The following is a 24,047-nucleotide window of genomic DNA, read 5'->3' as shown; positions in this document are numbered from 1 at the left end:
AAAGTAGTCAGTCCTAGAGGAGATCAACCCTGACTGCTCTTTAGAAGGCCAGATACTGAAGATGAAACTCAAATACTCTGGCCACCTAATGAGAAGGAAGGACTCCCTGGAGAAGAGCCTAATGCTGGGAACAATTGAAGGCAAAAGAAGAAGGGGCCGGCAGAGAATGAGGTGGCTGGATGGAGTCACTGAAGCAGTCGGTGTGAGGTTAGATGGACTCCAGGGGGTGGAGGGGAGGACAGGAAGGCCTGGAGGAATGTTGTCCATGGGGTTGTGATGGGTTGGGCACAACTTCATGACTAACATAGCATAACATAATCCACCCAAGAGCAAATGTTCTCCAGGGAGATGGAAAACCATTAAAAATGAAATGCCATTTTAAAATGCAGTTAAAAATATATGATACAATGCAAACTTTTAAAAGAGCAAAATACAATGGCATAAACACTAAACAGTGCATGAATCACTGAAATGGCTAGGATAGCCTAAGGCTCTCAGCTACCTGAATGGACTTTGCCTAGTGCTGAAATAATAACTATGCAGGTTCCAGGCAAGTCTCTTAGGGGAGCTTATTCCATAAGGCCCTCTCCTTTGTAGCTACCTGCCTAACTTTCTTTGGGAGAGTACCCAGCAGTTCCCCAGAGAAGATCTAAGGGTCTGGGTGGTATATACACCAAAGAAGGCATACTCTAATGAGAGGATTGTGCCCCCATCATTTTTGTCTTACACCCTATTGCCTTTCGCTTTACCTCCGACTGAAATGAAATCCCTAAAAGCTTCTCCAAAGTAGAGTCAGTCTGTCAGCTGAAAGAGGACCTGCACCTCAGTCAAAATTCAACCAGAATATCACTTTTGGTGAAACCTAATGGCAGGAAATAGGAATTTTTGAATTGCTGCCATCCAGGCTAAAGGAGTTGGCATGAGACACATGGTTGGCTCAGCTTTAGACTGTGCCAGGAAATCAGCATGGATTTGTGAAAGCTGTCCCTGCCAGAGCCAAGACCACTATGCACATTAGCCCCAAATGGGATCTAACCCCAAAGGTTAAGGATCAGGCATTTGGGTGCATGGCAAGTGTCCAAGTTCCCGGCTGGGCACTGCTTCAGCTCAACATATCACATAGCTTTTTTGGGGTTCCCAGGGCTGCTGAGAGAGACTATCAGTGCACTCAAGAAATAGCAGAAAAGAAATCCAGCTTACTTGCCTCCTTATTCAGTAAGAAAGGATGTGGCAGGGAAACCCCACCTCCTTTTAAAAATACATTTACTGATAGCTACTGAGGTGTCCAAGAGGAGGTGATGGAAAGAAATCTGGGAACCTAAATAAGCAGCCATGTCACAAGCACCAGATGGGGCAGCCAAGAATCCTGAAGGAATTTAGAAATGAAGTGGCAGAGGCTGATAAGAAGGCTTTGCTGTCTCTGGTGGGAGACAGAGCCTTTGAAATAGGGCTGGATGTCAGCAACCCTTGTGAGTCGCTTTCAACAAAGACCCTGCAGCATTTAGGATTTGTGATCCAGAAGTGGAGCCTGCAAAAAAATTGAAAAATTAAGAAAACACAGAAAAAGTCCAGTGTGGAATACTCCTAGTCAAGCTCAGCACAATATCTCCCGGGATACCCCGTCCCATCTCTTCCCCACCTGCAGTTTCTGCCTGCCCTTCGCTGTCCTCAAGAGTCACACTGGTTTGTTGTGGACTCCATTTAGGCATTCTTTCCCAGGAGGGGGCATTGTAAGTGTGTGTGTGTGTGTGTGTGTGTGTGTGCTTCTGCAAACACAGGTATTTCCTCCATCATCCTGCCAATTACTTCCTTGCTTCTATATGGATGTTGCTGGTTTGGATTCCACAAGGATCCAGAGAATGAGTTTGCTCTCAGTACACAGGAGCACCTTGCAAGAGGGCTGCCTACATAAACAGGTTAATGCAGCGAAGAACTTAAGAATTAATCTCATGAAGTTATATTTTGCACGTCCCTCTTGTCTTTACTACAGCTGCTTCTGACATTCTCGCTGTTCAAATATTCCCCTGGAGAATGGGGTTCAGATTCAGCCTGACGTGGTGCAAAATCTGTACATTATTAAGTTATAGGGAGAACCAACGGAGCCTACCCAGCCCCTGCATAGCTTTTGCCATCAACTCCACAGTTCCTGTTTTGGAAATCTATAGAGGCATGATCTGGGTAAGAGTGAACTCCAAGGACAGCCTATTTGTTTGACAAACACACACACAACCACAACACTCTGAGGTCTACTAAAACTGTGATTTGAACTGTTGTCACTAAATTTGTGAAAGGATTTATGCCTTGAGCATGTATCCATTTGAATGTCCACTGGGGAGACGGATGCTAAGTAAGCATACTTAATCCATGAATAAATATAAAAACAATTGGAAAGCTCATGAAGAAAGCAAGGAAAAATACAGAATTCATGCAACTTGTGGAAACTGGACTTGCACAATTTGTGCAAACTGGAAGCCAAAACCTCCAAATTTGTGCAACTCATGCTAGAATGACACAGTTTTCAGATTCCAGTTTGAACAAATCACATGAGTCTAATTTACACGATATGCATACATTGGCCTAGTATTTTTTTAAGTGCACAAATCATGGCCCGTCCTAGAAACCAAACTCAACTTGCTTGCTCAACTCACATCAGAGCAAGTCAGTGCCAGTGCAAGGCTGGTGAACTAGAATCCTGGGTGCCAAATTGCAAAATTCATCCTGCTATCATCCTGCTCATGATGGGCAGCCCCAGAATTAGGTTTCTGAGAAGCAAACAAAATGTGCAGGGGACATTTCAGGCCTCCTCTTATATCAAGATCATAAGAAAATATGGCAGTGCACAAAGAATTAAAAAAAAAAACCCTAAGAATGGTTATGTGCCATGGGATGAATTATCTATCTCAGAAAGAAGAGGTGAATTTCTATTATTTATACCTGGATGAGACTATTGAGAACAATAAACTCTTCCTTAATGAGCTCAAAAGCAGAGATTGTGGTATGACTAACAGCAAGAAGAAAAAAATAAAGGTCAGGAAGATTACAGGATAGGAATACCTTTTCTACAGAACACAAATACACAATTCCTGTTTCAGAGTTCCTGCCTGGCTGCTAGATGTTGGCAGTTTAGTTTCAGTTTTTATAAAATGTTCAACACCATGCGGGGAGGGGGAAATGAAATTGGAAAATATTATGAGAATGGGATGAAAGAATACAATGAAAATGCAAAGTCATGTGAAAATGTGCTACTTTATTCCACCCAGAGTGCCCTTAGCTGCAGGCAGAGTTCTCCAACCTACCCTTCCAGATGTGCTAGACTACAAATCCCATCATGCTGGTTGGGAGTGAAGGAGGCTGTGGTCTAACACATCTGGCAGGCATCTGCTTGGGGAAAACCAGGTTGCCACATCTGGAGGCAGGAAGGATGAACCGACAGCTCAAGCACAGCTGACGGAAGTTATGAGAGGCACTGGTGGAGAGGAGAGGAAAACTTCAGCACGGGAAGATTGGCAGGAACTGCTTTCTTTATGTAAGGAAAAGGAGAGGGAACGCAATGCAGATGGAAATGTGAGCTCAGGGGGAATGCATTTTCTCCTTCCTAACACACACATACACACTACACCACGGTGACATGGTCAAAATTGGAAAGGCAACATTTTAAATTGGAGGTTTAAAAGATAATCCTTTTCTCTCTATGGCACATTATTAGCCTGTTGAAGCCAAAGCTGTGGAGACTACCAAGGTCAAGAGATTAGCAGGATTCAAAACAAGATCAGCTGGTCATAAGGATAAGGAAAATAGGCACAATTGCATTTGGAATTCTCTTCCCAACCTTTTGCTACCCCTTTTAAAAAGCTAAGACAAGCATGTGCATGTGCATGTGATGGCTTTGCACGTTTGTTTATTTATTATTTCAGTTTATGTGGCATGGCCATAGCCCATGATTGGGCTCCTTGTGTGATTTACAACAATTAACATGTGTTTCCCACCTGGAAACCCAGTCCAGGAGATGAGGTAGTGTCCAAATGTCTTACATACTTGCTGACCATACATTTGGTTGCTGTGGGCAGTGGAAATCTAAGCAGGACTCATGTCTTCTCCCATCTGATATTATCCCTTCAATATTCAGTGGTGCAGCTAGGTAAGCTTAGCTCTGAACTTAACAGTCACAATGCATGGGCCACCTTTAGCAGATCAGGTGTGCTGCTTCTATTGTGAAGCATACGAATGCATTTCTCTTCTCCTACAAACAGCCCTGTTCCATGTTTTGAAGTCACTTGGGGTGTCTAAGAGCAGCGATGGGCAGAAAGTAGATCTCCAGATGTTCTGGACTGCATTCCCAGCTTCTTGATCAGCAAACCTTCTTGCAGAGGCTTCTGGGAGTTAGCATTTCAAACATCCACAGCTCTGACTTTTGCCTATTTCTGTCTTAGGGCAACCCCCACCCACTCACCCCAAAAAACCTGTTTGCCAACTTTATAATAATTTCAGCAACCAGGATTTTGCATTTTGAATGCACTTAAAAGATGGCATTATCATGATTATAGAAATAACATGGAGTTTGCTTCTTCAACTAAATCCATTGACTCGGGGATAATTACCACTTTGTGAAAGAAAAACATAAGCTATTTTTAAAAGCAAAAGTAAAGAAAATCAGCGTTTGTTAGTCTGTGAAATGTCCACCTGGCTGTTGTCCTAGATTATATAGCATTTCCTAGCATGAAAAGGAAGAAGGGCTACTGCAACAAGTGGCACTATCAAAGAAATCTGAAATGGATTCAAGTGACTTTGGATTTCTGTGAATCTGACCTGCGGAATCTGCAGTGAACTGGCATCTTGTCAGCCACACAAGATTCCTTAGATTTGCAGGCCATTTCCCCCTGTGACTGTGGTAAATTTAGTCACACAGATGTACAATAACTTACTGGTAAATGCCATAAAACAAAACACAATGTTGTATACACCTTTGATCTCTCTCCTGCCTCTGTTGTATGACGTTCTTTATTTTCATTTATTTATTTTCTGCACTCTGCTCATTGATCATGCACTGAGCAAAATGCAAAATGTTATACGATAGTAAAAGCAACATAAATTGTGACAGTCTTTTGATGTACTTCTCTGAAGAGAGGGAAATCTGGACTAGGGCCACCCATGGTCTGATCCTGCCAGGCTGTTCCTTTCTTAGCGAAGTCATTTGGCGACTTCGTCACTGGTCGGTACTCTTACTTAATGGGGGGATACTGGGGCAGGGATGAAGACAGGTAGCGGGATGTGTCTGCACAGGTACATCCCAGGTGCTGATGCGGAGCCTGCTTCTGCCCCTCCCATTGCCTCTGCTGCTCCTGCAGTTGTTTGGGGGATCCTGACACATTCCAGAGCAGGGAATGTGTGTTACAAATAAGGCCTTCAAAGCAGTAAAAACCCAGTTACCTAAGAACCAGATGGCTCTTAGCCCTCTTTGGGCTACATCCCTTCCCTTGCTCCCTGAATTTTCGACAAACGTATCTGCACACAAAACAGTTCCCTGTTGCAGGTCTGAAACATCTTTAGCTTGTTTCCAGACCACAGTTTCCCATTTTAGCACTCTATAACCATATGACAGTTTGAATTATTATTTTGATTTTTTCTTCCTTGTCTGCTCCACAGGGAAGGATCCAGCAAACAAAAATGATCCTTGAGCTTCCTGCAGTTTCCCAGCCATACTGAGGAACACAGATCAGAGGAATTAAGAGCAGCCCCTACACATTTTAAGATATCGTATAGAAAAGTTACTGCCTTCATCAGACCCCTGCTCTGACAGTCTGTTTGAAATGCATGGCCCATCATCAGACTTTGTGGCATGCCAAGGGTTATTACCCAGCTTTTAGGAATGAGGGTTGGTGCTACAAGAGATGGCTCATGATGGCGAAAGCATCCAAAAGCTTTTCCCTTATTTTCAGTCATGTATCTTCCACCCATATGTGCATCAGCCTAATACGACTACATAAAAAATTAACACACAATTAAAAGCAAGCTAACAAACTAACAGTCACTTTAGAGGATATAACAACAGCAAAGGGGGAAAAAAATCACTGTCACAATGGGGAAGCAATAAAACTTTCAAGACAGAATGTACAAAGATATTAAACCAGGAAAACTAATTATAAGTCTGAGTAAATAGATGTTTCAGATAACATTTTCCAAATCTGCAAAGCCAGGCTGAGGTGGGATCACCTGCCAGGGAATCAATACCGGAACTATGAAAATAAAGCTAATTATATTACAGAAAATAAAGCTAATGCTATAACTGTGATACCAAGATTCTCAGCAAGAAATAATTGTAGGGATGTGTGATTAATGTGTCTGATGGGAGGGGAAGTGCTGATGGATCTTCAGAACATGAACCCTCTCCAAATTTTTGCCTGTGATACTAACTTGTTAGGGGGCAAGTTGAGCCACCTATGGACTTAGGTCTGCAAGATGGTTTTTTAACCACTAATGAAATTTGCAAAATAAACGCCCCAAACCCACATAGCTCCAGCATGATTCGTTCACAATTTGTGCAAATTATAATTTATCATAGACTCCTAGAAAGCAGAGTTGGAAGGGGCCATGAAGGCCGTCGAGTCCAACCCCCTGCTGTTGCAGGACACCATGTCACACCATCCCACTCAGAGGGCTGTCCTGTTTCTTTTTGAATGTCTCTGGTGTGGGAGAGCCCAGCACCTATCCAGGCAGCTGGTCCCACTGTCGTATTGCTCTGACAGTGAGGAAGCTTCCCCTGATGTCCAGCCTGAATCTTGGTTGTCCCAACTTGAATTTATTATTCCGTGTCCTACATTCTGGCATCAGCAAGAAGAGATCTTGACCTTCCTCTTTGTGACAGCCTTTGAGGTCCGTATAGAGGGATATATGTCCCCCCTTGGTCTTCTCTTCTCAAGGCTGAACATGCCCAGTTCTCTCAGTCTCTCCTCCATATAGTTATGTAAGTATAGTACATTATGCAATAGCTTACAATTCTGTAATAATTTACAATTATGTAATCACAATTTTCACTAATAGACAGATGTTGCACGAATCATGCTTGGAGCCACAACCTTATCTGCCCAGATTTCATTGATAGTTTAAAAAACATGCACCGATTGCAGTCCATTTTAAAGACGGAGGTCTTTGAGAACCCCGACTCAGCCTGCTTCTGATCATTGGACTAGAAGTGGGCGAGCAACTTGTCAAGTTCAAATGAGCTGGTTTTGGGAGTCTCTGGTTAAAAGGGCATTATGTAAAAGCCTATTTTAGTTATACTGATTTAAATGTCTGTGTTTCATGTTTCAACCAATCAAGCAATACCCACGTTTCTATCTTAAGAGCATTTTGGGGCAGTATTTTGAAATCTTATAATTATGAGAGGCTGCATTCCCCCACACAGGAGGATTTTTATGGGAGGTACATTTCTTAGCCTGGCCTTTTCCGTGGCTGCTCCAGGAGTTTTAACTCCCTGCTAAGGAAGGCCAGGTTGGGCCCATGACTTTTCTCTTGTGCAGAGGTCAAAGGGGGTTTATTTAGGCAAGGCTTTGGCACATAAATTGGTCTGTTGCTGAAGAGGTTTTTTCAATATTTTGGGTGCTGTTTATTGCTTTTATTTAATTTACTTGTTTTTATGTTATGTTTTAATGAAGTTTTTTTAAATGGATTTCATTGTTAGCCACACTGAATATGCTGTTTATGATGGGGATGGGTACAAAAGACAGATATAAATTAGTAACTAAATTATAGCAATGCTATCAGATGATGCAGCTTAAAAAAAATAGGATTTGTGTTTTTGGTATACATGCCAGTACAGAGATCCACTTAACTTTTAACCTTTTTATTTTCCCATCATTTTAATTGTTGATACTGTTTTAAGAGCAGATTTTATTTATTGTAATTGTTGATGCTGTATCCTATTTATTTATTGTATCACCACCCTGAGATATTGTGAAGGGTGGGATACAAAAGCTCCAAATAAATAAATATTTTTTTGATATGGTACACTCAGTATATTGATCCAATGAGCAGTTAGAGATGTGATTCCTCCAGGAAAATAAACACATTGCTGAGGGATAACACAACAAGTCATAGTAGTGTCTTGTGCAGGATAGTGTGTTGAATTTTCTGAACCTGTCATGATATTTCAGTACGGTGTGACATGTCTTTAGATGCCACAGTAAGAAACAATGGTATGTTCTACTGCTTCTACTCTTCACTGTGGTTTCTCTGGCATAATGGTTTCCACTCTCCTGGTATGCAACAACCACAAAGTTCTCTGGAAAGAGTGGAAGCTGCTTCAGGAACTACTGCAGCCATCCAGCATGGAGTTGAATACAGGTGTGGTAGCTGATGGGATACTTGCTAACAGTGGGAGGACTAAGCAAGGGGAAACCATCCTGGTTTAGAAACCTCTTCATGTCAGGCACATCCAAGCAAAAGACCACACACCATGGAAACCATGCAGGGCTGCTTGTCATGTCATGGGAACCCCAACGGTAGAGTCAACAATCCACCAAAAAGAAAGTCATACCTTAACCTCTTAAAACAGAACAAAGGGCCTCTCCAGGTTCACAGCTACGGGTTCTCCCTTGTTTGAGACCTCTCATCGAAATTATATGCTGTGAAGGAACTTCGTTCTATGAGTGCACTTGTGGTGTCACAGCTCATGGCGCTGACCAAGCTGCACACACACTTTTGTGGCTTTCCATTCCGCAGGACTCATCCTAAGTAACTTTTCAACTGAATCATGAACAGCAAACAATCAGAGAGACAAATCTTTCCTGCCCAGAATGCAGGGAACACATGAGATTCGGGGACCATCCTGAGAAGCTATGCAAATGCTTGGAAGGTTCCTAATATATTGCTAGTCCAGGACTTGCCTTCTGAAAGAGGAAGGAACCTTCTGTGCTGCACTATGTCATTCACCTGAATTTTTAGGGCTCCCCCATGACTGTACCACAGCTCATCCCACCCAGCATGGTCTCCTGACTCTGTGTGGAATTACTAGGGGAGCAGCTGTGAGAAGAAAGGCATGCGGAAGTTCGCCTCTGCCAGCACTTTTTATCCAGCTTAAATCTAGGTCCAAGCCAAAGAAACCAAACTTACCCTGTAAGCAACTTTCTTCATGCTCATTTAATTATCCTGCAAACACCTTATACATATGTTGACTTCCCAAAACGCTCCTAAGTCCATTTCCACATATACTAAGCCAGAAGTCAATTGGGTCTAGAATGACATTTCCAAGAAAAATAAATTCTGAGCCACTTATGAGGGAAAGCCCTCCAACTGGGCACAAGGGTGGTGCCTTTGGCAGAGAACAAGTTGCCTGGGGAGATATTGTGCTCACAGATCTGACCATGTGGGAAGGGCTTCCCTAAATAGCCATAGATGAGCCATGGTCAAAGATTAGATGCTTGTAGAGACCAGAAGAATGGCTACCAAATAGCTTCCCTTTCTGAGCTTCACAGAGAGTTGCATCAGCTGAAAAGATGGTGAGCAATGCCTTTTCCTTCCCCCTTTTACCTTTAATGCTACAGAATGCCCAAAGAGTCACACTTCCTTTCTTACAAGCTACATTTGCCCCATCTAGGCTCTCCAGCAGCAGAGGAGGTCTGGCTGTTTTAGTGCTACTCGGTGCTACAGAATGGTGCATGCGATATTTTTAAAACATGATTGATTGATTTGATGGATGGTCAGGGACTCAGACACCTGCTTGTCTTCCAGCAGGAAGACACCTGTCATCCTTTGCAGCCATGCCCTGCTACCTTCTAGGTGAGATACGTATGCCAGTCCTGGACAAATAGACACAAATCTGACATCAGAAAGAGCAAGGATCAAAAGCCAGTGGGGGAGCCTTTCAACTAGTCAGGATACTTGGCCATTGCTCTTAAGTTGGCCATTCCTGAAAGGCTGTCACAAGGAGGAAGGACAAGGTCTCTTCATTAATGATTGAGAAGATGAAGTATAGGGAAAGATAATCAGATCTGCAGACAATACAAAACTGGGTGGAACTGCGAACACCCTAGAAGACGGAATGAAGATCCAGGGCGATCCTGATAAACTTGACTGCTGAGTTTTCCTATCCTCCTCTCTAGTCAGACCTCATCTGGAATACTGGCTCCAGTTCTGGGCACCAAGATTTAAGAAAAATGCAGAAAAATGATATAGGGTCCAGAGGAGGACAACAAAAACGATCCAGGGTTTAGAAATGCTACCTTCTGAGGAAAGAACTGGGCATGCTCAGCCTTGAAAAGAAAAGGGTGATAGGGACTTGATATCACTCTATAAGTACCTCAAAGCCTTCCACAAAGAGGAAGATCAAGATATCATTGATACCAGAGTGTAGGACATGAAATAATCAAGTCAAGTTGTGGCAACCCAGGTTCAGGCTAGATGCCAGGAAAAGCTTCCTCACTGTCAGAGCAATATGACAGTGGAACCCGTTGCCTAGAGAGGTGGTGGGCTCTCCCCCACTGGAGACATTAAAAGGTGAAACTAGACAGCCACCTGAGTGGGATGGTGTAAATTGGTGCCCTGCAATAGGACCGAATGGCCTTCTGGCCCCTTCCAACTCTACTATTCTATGATTCTATGATATTGTTGGATGTATTGTCAACATTCTAGTATTACAAAGTCATTTCAAAGACTAGTGCCAAAGCAATTTTGCTAGAGTACGGTTCATCAAAATATTCCCTTCTATGTCCTATGGTTCAAATAAACACAAGGGTGTGGGCCAGTCACACCACACACATTATTGTATGCAATGCAGTTTGTGTTATCACACCAACAACATTTTGTGAATGTCAGCTGCTAAGGTAATCAACCCATCTGCTTCTCGCAGTCCTGTTGTCTCTGAGAACACAGTTTATGACTCCCCCCAGGATGTTTATATAAATCTGCCAGCTTGAGGCTAACACTTCATGCATCTGATGAAACACACAAAGTCCATGAAAGCTTAAACCAGAATAACGGTATTAGTCTTTAAGGTACCACAAGATTCTTTGTTGTCTGAACAAAGGGAAAACTCACACTGGTACCTGTGCCTAGAGAAGATGGGGAAGAGAGTGCCAGGCTGTGAAAGGTTTGCCCAAAATATGACAAAGTTTGTGAACTCCTAGTTTAAAGAAAAACAAGAAAAGTCAAATCTTGGACTGGGTATATAAATTGCTACAATACCTTAATTTCAGGGCCTGGAGCAGGATTTCCAACTGTGATGAATGTATCCCAAGAAGACTGGCTACTCTATTCCACTGTTCGCTTCATTCCTGAAAAGAGAATCCCATGTCCCACACAACACTTGGAGGATTCTTGTGCACAGAAGTGTTCCCTGTAACACTCCAGAGCTGAGCAAGATGAAATTTCTCCCCCAGTCCATCAACTCTGCTTTTAAGCGGGTGGAAATCAGTGGGTGGCGACAGCTGAAAGATTTAGCAGAGGTGTGTCGACATTTCGCCATGTCTTCATGGAGACTGACAAGTGTCAGACACTCAAGAGCAGCAGAGCAAGATAGCGAGTAAAATACTGTCGGTTGTGAACAGAGCCAGAACTCCCCCACGCTTAAAGGGATAGCAAAGGGTTCAAATGCGAACTGACACTCAGCCATTTTGAAATGCTTGTGCATGAGGCTTCCATGGAGAGATTTGCCGTGCTAGGGGAACTTTGATCTCGTACTCTTCTACAGAATTACCAGATAGCTCAAATTCTTCTCTCACAGTTCCTTGCTCCAGTTTCCTGTAGGGACCCCTCCCCGTGTTAGTTCAAACCTCATCCAGCAGTGTCCCAAAATATACACAAACGTCATTTTTCTACCCCAAGCCATTTTCCAGTGTTTCAGGGGGTGAGACAATGTTCTACACTCTCAAGTGCATTTTCCATAATATACACATTATGCACATGCAGTTCTGCTAATAAAACACATTTTAAAGTTGTTTTCACTGATATGCATTTTAATAATAATAATAATAAACACATTTTAAAAAATGGAAAACTGCATTGCAAGAAGTCAAGAAGCTCAGCTTTCAAGGCTGAGTTTCAATTCATATATGAGTTTGAAAGTGAAAAATTAGGTATGTTCGCATTAGAATGGAATAGGACAAGCTTTTTCCCCATCTCCAGCTGCAAGCTGAAGCAGCAGCAAACGTTTTGGCAGCCTGACCACCATTTTGCTTCCTCCGCAACACCCTGGGCTTATCATTCCTGGGCATATTGTGGGGGAATAGTAGCTAGACAAAAAAATGGCCGAGACTATTAAAGGAAGATTTTGCCAAGTGGCTTTTTTCTAGGGAGGGAGGTAAAGAAAGGACTCAGAGACTTTTTTCTCTGAAAAGCATCTTCTGAGAAAATGCAGCTTAGCTGAGCGCTCCTAAAACCAATCCCCGGTTGTGTCCCATTTTCCTTTATCTCACAACCAAAAGAAACCATAGCAGGTATGTGTGCTAGGCACTGATACTTGATGCCCCAGCTCTCCATATCTCCAGTAACAGATCTCTATAGCAACAGCACACAAAAATTATAGAATAATATTAGAGATGTAGGTCATTGTATCAATGAAGATTAAGATGTTTGGGTGGGTGGGTGGCTTGAGTGATACTAATGTGTCTGGCATTAAATCAATCACATTTGGAGGGGGTTCCCATCAGGCATTTTTAAAGGAAAGAGGTCTAAGAATTCAGCAATGGAAAGAAGCATCTAAGGGATACAAAAAGGCCAAGTTCAGTGAAAAGGAACGGATGTGCAAGACAGGCAGCTGCGGAAGGCCAGTATTCTTTCAAATCCGTTGGACAAAATGAGGAAGCAGGTAGCACTTAAGGGAATTTATCTAGGATGGGAGATAGTAAATTCATTCAGACGATTCAAAATGCAGATGAAGGGCATTCATGCTCACACAGGCTCTTGCACCAATTGGAGGGATTTGCAGTGCAAGACCTCCAGGATGAGCAAATAAAATAATGAGGGCTACAGGAGATCCACTAAAGCAGCCAGGCTATATCACAGGTGAACTAGTAAGGCTAGCAATAGGCTCCTCTTTTCATGTGGAGTCCCAGGGAGAAAGTGACTAAGCAGAGGGTAGGGCAACCCTCCAGGAACTCTGTGAATGCTCAAGACATGGCATTTGTCTTTGGTTTTGCAAGTTGTGAGGGCCTGCAGTACAGAGTCAAGGGGCAGCATGTGTTGTTATGACCTAAGAAACTGAATCATGTGGCAAAAAAATGAGCCACCTTGCCATAGAGAGGATGGAGTGTTTCCAAGAACAACTTAAGGCATTTCTCCAATTACACGTATGACACATCCAGATATGCCCAATAGATGCCCATGACATTCCAACAACAGCATTCCACATACAAATTGCAAGGAATGGCTATCAGAGGGGGGCACCCTATTTTTCCTACTTCAAAATATATCTCACATACTTCCGTTCAGTTTTCCTAGCCTTGTTAGTCCTTCAGTTTTCAAAAACTGCCTTTGAGTTTTGCATATCTTAGCACTGTAGATCGTTTTACTTTCCTTTGTTCTGGTTTTTGTGCTTGTTTTGATGCTCTGTTTTATTAAGCTTTGGTACTTTATGGTTTTAAGTGCTGTTTTGCGAACCGTCTAAAGTGTTTAACCTACAGAGCCTTAGGGGAAGAAAAGTAATATAATATCAACATGTTGGGTTTCAGTGGAAATTAACTCATATTTAGGGTGGGCCCAGTGAAATCAATGGGAATTTAGTTGTTCATGACTACTTATTTTGTTAATTATTATTTATTTATTGCATTTCTATGTTGCCCAAAAGCCAAAGCTCTCTAGGTAGTTCACAGCAATTAAAACCATAAAGCACAAGACAATAAAATACAATATAAAAAATTTAAAAGTTTTAAACTACAGTATAAAAATAACAGCCAAATGGGACCAAGCTAGAGTGTAAAGACTTAAAACACATTATCAGATTTTAAACAAAATCTGAAAAACTAAAATCCCTAGAAAAATGAAAAGATCACCTGGCACCAAAAAGAGCCCATTCAGAAAATGCGGGTCCAATCTATACTTTTCAAACAAGGGCTTGTAAACTGTGGGTGGTGTCAACAACACAGTGGAGAAGGCCCCTACTAAAAAGGGAGTGGTGAGACAGAATATAAGAAAATGGGAAGGGCCTGGCTGGGTCAGACCAAGGGTCCATCTGTTCCAACACTCTGTTCACATGGAGGCCCACCAGCCACCCAAAGGAGCCTACAAGAAGACATGAGTGAAACAGCATCCAGTAGCCTATAGTCCTCAGCAACTGGTATACAAATGCACGCTGCCTCTCATAGTGGAGAGCACATATAGCCATTAAGATGAGTAGCCATTGTTGCTGTTCTCCTCCATGAAGTTGTCCAATCTCCCATTAATGCCACCCAAGTTGGTGGCCCTCTACATCCGGTGGAAGTCCGTCCTTTTATCCATCCTGACTCTCCCACCAATCAACTTCATGGGATGATCTCTTGGGAGTCTAGCATTACAGGAGAGAGGGAAAAAATCCTTTTTCCTCTCCACTTTCTGAGAGAGGAGTGGAAATTCTAAAGAAGGGCTGGGGAACACGCGATGTTCCAGATGCAATGCCACTGCAGCTCTCATCAGTCCCAACCAGCATAGTAGCCATGCATAATGTGGACCATAGAATTTTTTGGCTTCCACGATCTAGCACTGAAAAGGAACTTGTATCTCAGACCCAGAGAGCTGCCTTTTGGCTCCCCCCACCACACATACACCTTGCGGCCCATGCCAAAGGAAGCATGCCAGCTCTTCAACATGGTCATAAGTGCAGCACTGGAGAAGGGACTTGGAGGCAAGGAGGGAAGGAGATGGGTGCCAACAGATCTTGGCAGTATCTCAATTTCCTTCCCTTCCCCTACAAAGTGCGACAGTTAGACATCCAAAATCATTTCCCTGGCTGCTTTGCAGTATTCTTCCCACTCTGCATAGGATGCCTGTAAAACTTCAAGACAGAGGGTTGTGGGCTTCCCCATGAATTGCACCCTAAAGCTCAATGGATTAAAATATCTTTACACATGACACAACCCTCATTTACCTACCAGCTGCTGAGCTGATCTAGATCAATAACATCAATTCTCTGCATGATACATGCGTGTGTGTTTACGATTGTCAGCAACATGAGGGGCTCTTTTAAGAAGAAAAAGATGATTTATCTATCAGTAAATGAGTGTTTACAGTATTGTACAACAACCTGGTAGAGTAGCCCAACATCTTCATCCTGCAAGGTGGGGAAAAGTAGCGGCCATGACATATTGCCTGGCCCCAAGGGATCAGTTGAGTTCATAGATGGGGTGTGATATGAATGAAGGGCTATTTGGATCTCTTACAACTTACGCTCTTTGTCATTACACTCCAGCCACTAATGTATTTCAGATATTTATAGGCTACGGTCTCTGCCAAATGGCGTGCGAACAGTGCACAATGTTAAACAGCATAAAAAACATTAGAAATGTAGAACAATCCTAGAGGCAAAGAAAGCCATCGGAACGAAAGCTGTCACAAATACGCTGGGAACAGGCTCAAAACACAGCACGCTCCCAAGGGACCTTCTCACCTTTCGATCAAATAAGAGCAGGGAAGAAAAGAGGAGGATTTCACCAAGATGCACGTATCATAAAGTGAGTGCCAGTGTAGAGGAAGCCCTGGAATGTGTCCTCCCAACTTCACCTGAGCGGAGAACTGAAGACGAAGTGGAGCATCTCTTGCAAGTCCTAACCCTTGGGAGGAACATGGACAAAGGTGCCTTCTAAAGTGTCTAGGCAGGGGTTGGGGTGGGGGTGGGCAGCATCAACAGGCATCTGCCGGAGACCATGGCCCACCAAAGGACCCGCTGCTGGCCTCCAGAGATGCCTGGCCTTGCTGTTGCTCCTCCATCCACTGCCACCTGTTTGTCTCCTCTCTCCGAGTGTGTAGTGAGCCCTCCGCATGCCTTGCCCTCTCCCTGTGTGATGTGGGAAGGGCTAGACTCAGAGGCAGAGCAAGCACACTGTGAGTGGTAGTCCTGGGAGAACCAGGTAGGAACACTTCAGGCAAGGACACTAGCAGATTCTCAGCAGGGTGTACCCAGACTCTGGAACTGGCAAGGGGAGGCATGCAGCATGCTTGGGGCTGCAATGCAGAACTTTTTGATAGCCTTGCCGTTGCTCCTGGGTACAGGCACTTCTCTGAAAACAGACTTGCCAAACAGCCTGGATGGTCCAGGCTTACTAGGCTATTTCAGCCGAAGGTGCGGCAAGAGTTTACATGGAGAAACATTAAGGTTGAGGTTCTATGCATGTTAGAGAGTGAAGAAAAATTTCTCCAGTGCTCACCATTCCCCAGCTAATCTAAATAAAGTATAGACCTGAGCTGTATGGCAATTAAACAAGCAGTGAGGTTAAAAAAATCACGGGATATTTAGCTCCATAAAAGAATGTCAAAATATCCATACTCTAATACCCAACACCACACCCTCGAATAGCAAACTCAGTTTCTGTGGGACAACACGAACAGAGCTAAACCTGGATCTATGAGAAACAATACAGAGATACTGTCATAATGTTTAGGATTCTAAAGTTTGCAGATTTTTTTTTAAGAAGGCAAATTAGAGGATACATTGTACACTCATTGGTGTACACTTACAAACAAAAATAAGCCCAATGAGACGTGAGCTTGTTTAGTGGCCTACCGGAGCCGTGGGAGGCTGTGTCCAATCGAAAAGAGCAAACTGGTCATCTTGAACGCTTCACACCTGATATCACCCCAAATGGAAACATGATTCACTGCAGTTAGGGGGCAAGGACATAACAGAGCCTTCGCTGAACTGGTTCCCTCCAGATCTTTTCCACTTCAGCTTTCATCAGCCAGAGTGCTGTCCAACTGTGGGAATCCAGGGGATGTACTACAAAACATCCAATGGCACCCGGCTGGAGAAGACTGAGCCAATGCCACCTTTTGTGGCAGGTGCCACTTGTGAATGTCCTCTAACAGGAAGGGTAAGCTGTTCATTGCGGCAGTGACAACGTCTGCTTAAGCCTTTGGAACAGTTCTGTGATAGGTAGTTAGATGAACGGGAGTCACTGCAGTCTGTTTCTCCCCACAGAACCCTTGTTTCAGGAAAAGGTGAAAGGATCAGAGTCCCTTGTGATCTAGCCATTTCCCATCTGAGTTTTCTGTGCCTTAAAACTGTCTCTGGACATCAAGCACTTCAGAGTAGCAGCACATCCTGTCCAGAAAGCTCCCTTACAAGGATCAAGATGAAGGTGTCAGAAGCTTCTGCTCAGCCATACATACATACATACACACACCAACACACCACCAAAAAATACAGAGGAGGGGAAGGGAGGGAGGGGTGGGGAGAGAGTACCTCATTCTTCTAAAAGGGTGTTTTATTCATTGCAAAAAGATGATAGGGTTCAGTTTATCTCACTTATGTGATCTGTGTTTTCATGCGAGGATTAAAATGTACATTGGCTTTTAGGGTGCCAACATGCAACCTACACGGTCCAGGATGCTCATTCATCTAATAAATGTCTTTCTCCCGCCCGTTTTTACCGTTTTTACAGAAATACTACAGGAGGGACTCAAGGATAATGAAAGTCTGGTGTGTGAAAATGTCTCATCCCACCTGGTCTTAGGCTCTTTCCTGGAGAGGGGCGGGGGCGCTGCAGCAGCAAAAAGAAGGGGAAAGCTGACAGAGGGGATTCAGGCAGGAAAGCATCAGAATAAAACTGAACGGTGAAAAAAAAATCTGCATGTCTTCCCCTGAGGAGCCCCCTGCCACCCCCCAAAGAAAGAAACCATCTTGTGCAGCTCTTGCTGTGACCTGCAGGGTAGTTTCAAAGGGTCCATTAGAAAGAAAATGTTGTTTCACTACAGTGGGATGCTGATTAATTAGACTTCCAATGAGTGCATCTCTCTGATTTACTGCAACCACATTCCCCATTAAGCCAAATTAGAGTGTGGGAGTTCCACAGCAGTACTTAATCTGAGGGCTCTCCCGTCTCCCTCTACAAAACCCCAGCAGCCGTCTTGGAGCAAATCAGCTTTCCAATGCCGAATACGGGGTAAGTGAAACTTGTTTGCAGAGATTAGGAATAATGGGAACTTCCAACAACAATGATAGCCACAGAGAGCCCGGGGGTGGTGTAGAGGTTAGAAAGCTGCACAGGAGTCAAGAGAGCTGGTTCTGGTCCCCACTTGGCCATGAAGCTGACTGGGTGACTTTGGGTCAGTCGTGCGATCTCAGCCTAGCCCACCCTATGGGATTGCTGTGAGGATAAAATGGAGAGGAGAAGAACCTTATAAGCCAACTTGGGTTTCCTGCAGGAGGAAAATGTGGGTTGTATATGTAATGTAATAATAGCGGCAGCAGTAATAAGAAGAATTATTGCTATACTACCACTACTAATCACTAATAATATTAATAAGTTGTTGTTGTTGTTATTATATCATCTACTTCTTCCTCCAGCAAATAAAGCAACCTCATGACTAAAGGGTAGTTTTAATATTTGGAACAAATGGGGTTTTTCCCTCCAAGAACTTTCCTTTTTTTCTTTTTTTGACTTTTGAAGGATAATGTGAAAAAGGAGCAATTTTTTTCCCTACAGGAAGCAGGGGTCGCACTGCCTCTTTGGGGAATAATTGTCAGTTATTTTTAATGATCGATTGCCAGTATTAAAAGAAAGAGTGCAGGAGTAGAACAACTGCACCACCAATAATAAAAGTTAGGGTTCCTTGGAGAACAAATGCCGAGCCTTAATCCAGAGTGCGGATAGAAAGGGCAGCGGGTGGATAGTACCCATTCATCCAAGATGTTCCTGAATATCATAAGCCAGGATCTTTCTTGGCAGTTCAACAAAAGCAAGGAGGAGCAGACCAGTCAGAGAATGAGGTACCATTACCAAGTTCAAGTCACTTTGGGCTGAATATAGATGCACACAGGATAGAGAAGAGCTGATGTCGGGCTTCAGCATGCCCTCTCTAGAGCATATGAAGTCATCTTACAAAAAGGTCAGATTGCTGGCCTCTCTAGCCCTGTTCTCAGGTCCCAGGGAGAGGTTTTTTCCCACCCCTCCAACCTAATTCTCATAAATAAAAAGAAACTGAAGATGCTGGGGGTAGAACAAGGAGTCTTCTGCATGCAAAACGGATGCTGTGGCAATGAACAGGGAATTGCCCCTTCCCATCAGTTCTTGATTACCAGCACATACTGCTGATATTCTTCACATATACAAATGTCCTATGATCTCATCTGCTGCAAGGAAGTGAATGGATTGTACAGGAAACATGTCCATACACAGACAAGGAGCAATTACACACGACCAGAGATGCTGGAACATTCATACCATGCCCGCAGCATCCAAAACCTCTGGCAACACCCTTTTCCATATCAACACACACACACACACACACACACACACACACACACACGAAAGCTCTCTCTGGAGCTGAATAAGGACATCTGAGCACCCAAGAGTTAGGATTGGGAATGGAAGATTTTCAACTGGCACCTTTAAAGAACACCCGCTGGCCAAGGGGCAAAAATGTCAGCTATTTATGTGGCTGCCCAATGTAACAAATGTTCCAGCTGTATTTTACCAGCTGGAATCCACAATGATTCAGAAATATGAATAATGTTCTTGTCAATTCAACAAAACCTAGACTAAATCAAGAGGGAAAACTTGAGATATGGCCATGGATAGGTGCAGACCTCTACTCAGGTATATATCTGATGGGGCATCCTAAAATGACCTTGCAGTGAGTGAAATCTTAAAGCCCGTTACTCTAACTGGCCCAGCAAACACTTACATGCCAAGAAAAATAACAACAGGCAGAGACAACTGTGCTGCTCAAGGAAACAGGTACCACATTGCTCAATGAAGAAAGGTTCAGGAAACTCTAAAGCTGTAACATTTTTGGATGCTTTGGCTGGTCCTAATAAAGGGATGGGGCAACGGTAGATTTGGAACTTTCTACAGCAGTGGGTGTTGGCATATTCAGTGAAAAGTAGCTGAATCCCAGTGCCTAATCCACTGCTTCCCTTTTGATTTTGAAGGATAAACAGCAAGGGAGCATGGACAGATGATCTGCATGTGAAGAACCAGAAATGAGAAATGCGGGGAGGCGATTCAGAAGGGAAGAGAGAAGGCGCTTCTTTGTGTACATCCTGACTGCCCCTTCATAATCTCTGAGCTGCAATTTCTCTAGCTACCTGTTCTTATCACCTAGAGACACCTTGCTCAGCTGGGCAACTTGGTCTTCCCCAAGCCACCATTTAGATCCCTAGGTTCCTTTTGCACTTATTTTCTGTTTTCTAAGAAGATGGGATTGTGCCAACTGTGACTCCTTCCCAAATGCAGGCAGAGCAGTGCCAGCAAGCCATTTTCACAGACTGCAACATCCCTGCCTCAGATTGTAGGCGCACACAATGCATCGGCACACCAGACGGTGGCATGCACGTGCATTTTCTATGCATGCATGGAAAGCTGTGATTGGCTAAGATGCCTCTGAGCATGCATGTGCCCCGCATAACACACTATGGCCCGCATATGAGCTCACACTCATTCTTGCACAGGATGAACTTTGGCGGTCCAGAGAAGTTGCCCCTTTCCTTTTTCCAATGCTGCTGCTCCGGCTTCTATTCTGTCCCCTACTCTGTTTCCTTCTCCTCCTTTTGCTTGTTTAAAATCCCATCCTATGCATTCTCCCTGTTGACAAGCAATGCGAACCGGAAAGCTAAGGAAAGACTGGTGGCTAAGAGAGAACCCGGCAACCTGCACAAGGACCAGGAAGCCCACAGCACATGCACAAAAGCGCACCAATGATCCCTTCGTACGCTAATGCAGCATGAAATCAAATGGCTACTGACTGCTTAAAAACTCTCCTTTTTGGCCAAGTTCCACAAACAGTCTGGCATCTTCTGTTTGCCTATGATGCATCCGTGAATTTATAAAGGTACCTGATAGTGTGCCTCCCCAGCCAGGCACCTTCCCGAAAGTGTTGGACTACAACTCCCATTATCCCCAACCAGTGCAGCCAGGGGGCCATGCTGGCTAGGGATGCTCTCTGGAGGACAGGGAAGCAGTTAGAAGCTCAGACCACTGGTCTATCATCACTATGCAGCCTACTCCACCTGGGACTTGGGCAGGGGAGTCTTCTGGCCCTGGTGCTTGTGACCTGCTTATAATTCAAAATACTAGGAAATCTGGAATCTTCTGCATGGGAAGCATGTGTTCTACTGTGGACCTTTGGAACTTCTTACTAAATTTAAAAGGCCTAAAGTGCTGGGGAATTTCCTTAGAATCCCAGACAAACAATGGCTCTTTAATAGCTGGCATTAAAACACTTGCAAAGCTAAATACGGCCTCACGAGAAACCCCCTTAAGACAACCGCATTTACTACTGAGTATGCATGCGAGGGGTCAGGTCACATGGCCTTCTGTCACAGAAATCAGTAGGATTCTAGAGGGTCTAATGTAAAATAGATACTCTTCTGCAAGAGTCTTCCTCTGGCAATTTTCAGTCTCTCATTCCATTCTCCACCAGTTTTGGTCCCCTAATCTCCATCAGCAATCACATTCATTTCCAAGTCCCCCACATGTTTAATCTTTGAACAATCTTTTTTTTTTAATAGAAACATGCAAAGTCATATATTTTTGCCTTCCTGCCCGTACTTGTGAAAGTCAAAATCATATGCTAGAAGCATGCAATTTGGCTAGGGTTTTTTTTTTTAAAGTCTGAGGAGACTTCTGCTATCTAAAGTTTACGCTGTAATACACTGCTCACCTTCGCAGTGCCTTGGGGCTCTTCGCTACTCCCCCTGCCCTTGTAGCTTTTTGCACCTACCTTTGATCAGGGTTCTCAAACTGCCATGACACTGCCAGAAACAACCTACAGACCCTACTTCATCCAATGGACAGAATATAAGAGATTTCTGAAGTCTCGTCCTCTGGAATCTGGGAACAGGGACAGTGGCAAAATTACAACACCCAACCCCAAATGCCAAGCCGCCATGTAGAAAGCAATTAGAAGAATAGCGGGGCTGGAGAAGAAGGGGGCGGAAGGTCTCCTACCTGTAATCCATGTGCAAGGGATTTCATTCCTCTTCGCACTGTTGCAGATTCTCAGCAAACCGTGAACTCCACAGAAATCTGGACGCTGAGACAGTGGGAGGAGGGAGAGGAAGCAGGCAGCTAACGAGTCAGAAGCCAGCAGTAACCTCTGGATTTTGTTCTTCCATGTCTTTCCCCAGAGGAGGAGTGAATGAGAAGAAAGGGGTAGGGATGGGGTTCAAAAGAAAAAGGGAAAAGGGCATGTTAGTTGGTGCCGACCACTGGCGGAAGTGATGAACCAACATAGCTGAGATCCTGACTTGCGAGAAAACTCACTGGGAAGCCTGCCTGGGCGAATCGTGCGTGCATAGGATCTCACCACACAGCGAGAAAAGTGTGCGTGTGTGTCGCCGAGGCGCAACACAGACAACAACCCCGCTCAACCTCGTTGCGCCAGATGCTGCGTGTCGAAACCTATTTCAGCGCGCAAGCCAAAGCCCTGGCGGGCTGCAGCCCACATTCGCAGGGATAATACGGGACTCCCAGCCCCTCGGCCGCTCGCCCCCGCTGTTCAATTAAGCCGGGTGCCCTCCGGTTGAAATCACGGCGCGATCCCCAAGCCAGTTTCACACGAAGTCTCGGAAGCCCCCCTCGGCTAGGACGGTTGCTCCGAATCGAAGCCGTCGCGTTTACACGGTGACTTACAAATGGTGCTGCAGCGACAGCCTCCAGACCCAGCCGGTCCTTATACTCGTGTGCGGCACACACGCACACCCCGAAACCCACCACCGGGCAATCCCAACTGGGGCTCAAAGAAGCCCGTGGGCAAAAGGACCGGCTGGTACAGCAGTCCGTCCCCACACTGCGTGTCTGGTGTGTGAATCTTTTCCCACGCCCTTTCTCTTCCCCCACCTTCAGCCCCACGCCGAGTTTCAGTCGCGTTTCAAACGCCCAGCGTCTTGCACCCCATCGGTATCAACCAAATTACTAGGGGCACCTTAAGCGAAATTAATAATAAGAACAAGAACCACGGCAGCAGTCAGCTCATAAACCTCCTGCCTCCCCCCTAACCCTAAGCCCCACTCGCCCAGGTTCCTGATAAAAATAAGACGTGTCCACCTTCGCAGAGGCGCGATCGCCCAGGAGGTGAACCCGTCGGGGGTATCTCCGCGTTTGCATGGGAGTCGGGGCGGCTCCAGGAGCGGCTGCCTGCTTTGCCCCGGCGCTGCCTCCACTGCGCCCCGGTCGCAGCATTCGCAGAAGCTTGCCAGAGCGGGCGGCGGCGAGAGGCAGCAATCGCTGCCGAGCCTTGCAAATTTCTCTCCCGCTGACGGGATTCGCCGCGCCTCCTCCAATGGCAGCCTCCCCGCTCGCTGATTCGGTGCCTGTCCGAAGACGGCACGGCCCCTCCCCAGCCACAGATGCCCCTGCCAGAGGAATGGGCAGCTGGACGGCGCCCCCCAGGCGCTCTTGGCCTGGGCGCGCGCCCGCTGAGCACGGCCGGGCTTGCTCCGGAGCAGGCATGTCTGGGGCTACACTGTGGATCACGTCGACTATCCCCCCCCCCCCGTTTTGTGCAATAATGCTAATACATCTCTCCACGCCAGTTAGGATTCTGCTAAAAATGTGTGCTATTTTCAAGCCTGGTCTCAGCCCTGATAGACCCCAAATAACACGTTTTCTTAACTGCCTCTTCTCTGAACATGTGCAGGGTTTCTGCACCTCTTAGTGTGAGGTCAGGAGATCAGACAGCAATGGCAAGGGAGCAGGAGACAGGCAAGTGAGGAAGGGACTCTGGAGACCAGGAGATCTCCTGCTGAGATTTTGGCCCAGGATAGCCAGACGAGATTAAAGGACTCCTCTGTCTTTTATAACTGACATTTCAGCAGATGAAGCTTCATGACCATACTACCAAGGTGCAGATGCCTGCATTGTTCAGGCTCTACTGAAGAATTCCTAGGAGGCCGTTAAGTTTCAAGAAGAGTGCAGTGAACTTTC

General features: G+C 44.9%; 1 protein-coding gene across 4 annotated transcripts in view; it reads right to left on the bottom strand.

Annotated features, from left to right (window-relative positions):
* Window positions 1–21,371, bottom strand: part of CHRM2 (cholinergic receptor muscarinic 2) — a 158,958-nt gene extending 137,587 nt beyond the window's left edge. Inside the window, exons 1-3 of one of the 4 annotated variants that reach the window (XM_044434030.1) lie at window positions 21,360–21,371; window positions 20,078–20,084; window positions 11,179–11,363 (exon numbers count right to left, since the gene is read on the bottom strand). The gene's annotated coding sequence lies outside the window, so the exon portion shown is untranslated. Of the gene's footprint in view, window positions 1–9,108; window positions 9,245–11,178; window positions 12,264–20,077; window positions 20,085–21,359 lie in introns of those variants that run through there. The other 3 variants (XR_006415114.1, XM_044434029.1, XM_044434031.1) reach the window with 3 other exon arrangements.
* Window positions 21,372–24,047: the final 2,676 nt, after the last annotated feature.

Source organism: Varanus komodoensis, unplaced genomic scaffold, assembly GCF_004798865.1.
Source record: "Varanus komodoensis strain SLA01 unplaced genomic scaffold, ASM479886v1 scaffold27, whole genome shotgun sequence".
NCBI lineage: Eukaryota > Metazoa > Chordata > Lepidosauria > Squamata > Varanidae > Varanus > Varanus komodoensis.
This window is presented reverse-complemented; position numbering and strand designations above follow the sequence as displayed.